The sequence below is a fragment of the Amblyomma maculatum genome, chromosome 9 (assembly GCF_055883805.1).
Source record: "Amblyomma maculatum isolate TAMU_Amacu chromosome 9, ASM5588380v1, whole genome shotgun sequence".
NCBI lineage: Eukaryota > Metazoa > Arthropoda > Arachnida > Ixodida > Ixodidae > Amblyomma > Amblyomma maculatum.
The window spans coordinates 120,238,553-120,243,457 of record NC_139352.1 but is presented as its reverse complement, the minus strand read 5'-3'; positions in this window follow the sequence as shown (position 1 = coordinate 120,243,457).

Genomic DNA, 4,905 nt, shown 5'->3' with positions numbered 1-4,905 from the left:
CTAACGAGTTGCGAACGACGTACGAGTATGTGCTTGCTCTACGGGACAGACTGGAAAATACCTGTAAACTTGCCCACGAAGAGCTAGAGCGCGCAGGAGAGCGTTACAGCCGCTACTACAACATCAAGAGCCGCCAACATCAACGCTCACTCAAACCGGGAGAGAAGGTTCTTATTCTTCTTCCCACAGAGCACAATAAGCTGCTCATGCAATGGAAGGGTCCCTTTTCGGTCATCAGCCGCAGGGGCGATGTCGACTATGAAGTGGATTTGGGCCATGCCACAAAAATATTCCACATCAATATGCTGAAGAGATACCAGCAAAGGAAAGACGACACCATTGTTGCAGCTGTCGGTGCAGTAATATCGGCAGAAGAAGACACAGACGCTGGAGAGATTGAGCTTCCTAAGCCCTCCCAGACACAGTCTATCGGGGATGTACACATTTCCGAGAGATTGAGCCACGTACAGCAGAATGAAACCAAGAAACTTCTGCAACAGTACGAAGGTATATTTTCGGACCTTCCGGGAAAGACCACGCTAATCGAGTGCCAACTGAAGTTACAGAGCGACCGGCCGATAAATGTAAAACAATATCCGCTACCGTACGCTTTGAGACAGGCAATTGCATCAGAAGTGGACGACTTGCTCCGATTAGACATCATTGAGCCATCGGAGTCGCCCTACAATTCCCCTGTGATCGCCGTACGCAAGCCCGACGGGACGCATCGGCTATGCATTGACTTTCGGAAGTTAAACGAAGTCATCGCAGACGACGCCGAGCCCTTACCACGTGCGGACGACCTTATCGCCTCGGTAGGCCGCAAGAAATTCTTTTCCAAGCTGGACTTATCCAATGGATATTGGCAAGTACCGTTGTCACCCGATTCAAAGGCGATGACTGCTTTCACGGTTGGCACGGGGCGCTTTCAATTCCGATATATGCCCTTCGGTATTAAGACGGCGCCAGCCATTTTTACGAAGTTGATGCGGAACATCTTGGCCGATATTCCCGACGTGGCGTACTACTTCGACGATGTTCTCATTGCCAGTGCGACATGGGAACAGCATCTCCAAACATTGTACGAGGTCTTTGCTCGAATTGAAGCGGCTGGTCTCACCATCAAACCGCTGAAATGCGAGATCGGAATGGAAAACCGTCGCATTCCTGGGCCACCAAATTGCGTCCGGAGAATTGTCACCCCTCACCAAGACCCTACAGAAGATACAAGAAGCTTCACGGCCGACAACAAAGAAGCAGGTCCGATCCTTCTTAGGACTCACGGGTTACTACCGTGATTTCATCCCGAACTATGCTGACCTAACCTGTCCTCTGTCAGATCTAACACGGAAAGGTCAACCTTCAGTCGTGAGCTGGGGCCCCGAGCAAGAACGGGCTTTCAAGAACTTGCGGGAAAAACTGGCTGAGGCACCAATTCTGAAATTGCCAGACTTTGACCGGGAATTCGTCCTGCGAACAGATGCTTCTGATAGAGGTGTTGGAGCCGTTCTGCTTCAATCGCATGACGGAATCCTGCACCCAGTTGCCTATGCGAGCCGCAAGTTGCTCCCTCGAGAGGTAGCCTATTCAACCACGGAGAAAGAGGCTTTAGCGCTCGTTTGGGGAATCGAGAAATTTTTAGTCTTCCTCTACGGGAGAAGGTTTCTCGTTCAGACGGATCACCAGCCTTTGAAGTTCATAAAAGAAACAAAATCTGCAAACAGCCGCGTTCTTCGCTGGAGTATTAAGCTTCAGGAATACAACTTCCGTGTCGAGTATATTAAAGGCAGCGAGAACGTGGGAGCAGATTACATGAGCCGGCTGGAATAGTTGTTAAGCTTGCACTACTGCAAAGCTGCATTGTGTTGATTGTGTAATGAAAATCGTACACGATGTGCCTGTATATATGTGCACTTGATTGTTATCAGTGATCCGTGACTTGTGACATGTGCGCAAGACATGACTGAAGAACTACAGTGTTGTGGTGTGTGCGGGTTCAGATCAGTGCGTATATGGTGCGCGTCATGAACGGTAGTGAGTGACGAACGATCTTCAGTGCACTGAACGGACCCAATCTACTGCACCCCTCTATAGGGGCGTAATAACATCGTTCTCGGCGCTTGTGGAGTTCTAGAATATTCCGAGGCAATATTCTTCAGTGGGGGGCAGTGTCACAAGCTGCCTCACCTATTATACAGCGGAAGATGCGGGAGCTTATGGCTGGAATATAGAGCGAAATTCACGGGACTCCGTCGCTCCTCTGGACAAGATTCGACAAGCCGATGGGGCAGTGACCGCCTGTCCTTGACGCGGCTGCTGCATAGTCGGCCGAGGGTATAAAATAACCGACAGCAGCACGCCCTCACCAGTGCGTTTGGGAAGATTCAAACTTCCGGCCACTCCGCGGTGCTCCGAAAGCGTATTGTGTTCTTCGGGCCCGCGATCGACGCATCGTCCTCTGCACCTGTACGGCCGCCGCTACCGAGCAACACAGCCTTCGACGCCTCAGCAAACAAGAAAGACGTGAGAATTTCATTCGCCACGGACTGTTGTTCAATCGAACATTATTTTCGCTTTGTTAACTTTTGACCTGACTTAGTAGTATTTTACGCTGTGTTCTTATGTAACTTTTGCTCATACTTATAATATCTGAAATACCTGCTTTATTATCTTTATAGTCTTCATATTTTTATCACAGTGTTTTGTTCATTGTCGGGTTATTTCTTTTTTCTCTTATCATTTATTTCTTCGTCTTTATCAATATCTTGTCGTGGCGTTGTATTCTCTTTCATTGTACTCTATTATTATCAGTGTAATTTTGGTCTGCTATTTATAAACCTTCAATTGTTTGTAAAAGAAAGTGACCTATTTGTACTTATTCCTCAATCACACACCGACACACGTGCTTCACGGGTTGACCGGCCTAACTTTTAAATGTGTTCACAACCCTCATAGAGGAACGACGAGTAATCGTAAAGGGGATCCCGCACCTCTTTTGACCGTAAAGGCGGGGGTTTGTGACATGAGCCCACCCACGAGATGCCCTGAACTTCTCCGAGGGTATACCCATCTCCCGAGCAACGTCTCTAGCCTTCCAACGGATCAGCTCGACACTTACTCCCATGAGACGGTTGCGCTGCTCGATAACAAAGTCCGCCACTTTTTTTTCCAGCTCGACGTGATGGCCGTGGCGAGGCCCACGAAATCCTTTGCGGTCGGGCTCACATTTAAAAAGCCCCTCCCGTTGCAGCCGCCACCCGCGGATGGTTGACTCGTTGAGATCAAGTCTTCGAGCTGCAGCAGAATTCCCGAGCTCTTCAGCTAACAAGATCGCGTTTCTCTTAAAACGAGCGTCGTACTGAGCACGACGCGTTGCCATCGTGTGCACTGAATCAACACCGCGAAAGACGCCACAAGAACACCACGCAAGAACACCACGGGGATTTGGCCTAATTTGGCTTCTGTGGTACCCATGTTGCCAACATAAGATAGCAAAACTGCGGAAACCGAAACCAAGCTGATAGCTTCGAAATGGCTGCACCGCGGCACTGCTTTAGGCCATTCGAAGAGCAGTATTCGATTGTAACGCGAGGGTAGACTTTAAGCAGAATAAATCTTGGAAAAAACTCGCGTTACATTCGAGTAAATACGGTAAGTCCTGCTTTGACCTTCTCTGATCTTGAAGTTCAAAGCACCAGCCTGGATCGTTTTCCGAAGTTTTACCGCGGTGACAGATTTCACGCTCTAAAAAAACTAACACAAAGTCAGGCAGAACTAGATTAAGTGCACAAAGTAAAACCTTATCATGAAACTTAAAAAGTGTATGTAGCACAGAACTCGCCTGAAAGCTTTGTTTATCAGTATCACCCTTCAAACAGTTCTAAGAAGAAACCAATCAATTCACGAACTTTACTTTCGGCATTCTCAATGCTTTTCTCGCAATTTTTCAAAAATTTTGTGCACTCCTGAAGCGCAGACTTGGCCCAAAAGCTCGCGCTTCACTCACTGCTGCGGCCGGCCGGCGGGCGTCAAGGAGAAAAAGCGTGTCGTGCGCAGCGCTCGCAGCCGCCGCGCGAGGAGAATCGAGGAGGAAAGCGCGGCGCGGAGGAGAGTGTCGCTACTTTCAAATTATCAAGGGATTTTAGGTTAGCCCTCCACTACGGCTCCTCTTTCTCTCTTTCCACTTTCACTCCCACCTTCCTCCCTTCCCTTACGGCGCGGTTGCGGTGTACACAGAAAACAAGTGCGACAGTTACCGCGCTTTTCCCTTCCAATAAATAAATCAATCAGTTAAAAATTAATGCAAAGGTAAACGTTGTTCTACAGTAAATAGCGTCCTAAGATTGAATATTGTGACTATAAATTGCAAAAAGAGGGAGAAACAGCATGTCAGTGTGAAATTTATCCAATATAAGCGATGGCTCTTTCTCCTATTGGCTTAGCTTTGAGCAGCACAAATAACAAAATTTCGCACTTAATAGGCAAACTTTGAAATAAAAACAACGTTATGAAAATATTTATGGTTGCGCAATCACTTAAGGAAGTTTTTAGTGGCATTTCGGGAAACAGAAACCATTTATTGGCGACGTCTGCTTTTGCGCCTTCACTACTATGGCTTTCGCAGTCTATTTACGCACCTTCAAATGATGATGATGATGAAAAAGAAAAATTGCAGTAACGCCACTCCACGTACCCGAGAAAAACCGACTGTCCCGCAACAAGTAGCACACCGGCCCATGATTCTTAGCGCGCCTATGGTGGCTGAAGTGCAGCGCCCTCAGCTTTCCTATAGCTTTCCCATGCCTGCCTCCTCCTAAAGCCAAAGAGATGGTACACAGGCTCGCACTTGGTTAGATAAAACGTTAATAAACTGAAATGTAAGCTAAAATAACTGGGTGACTACTT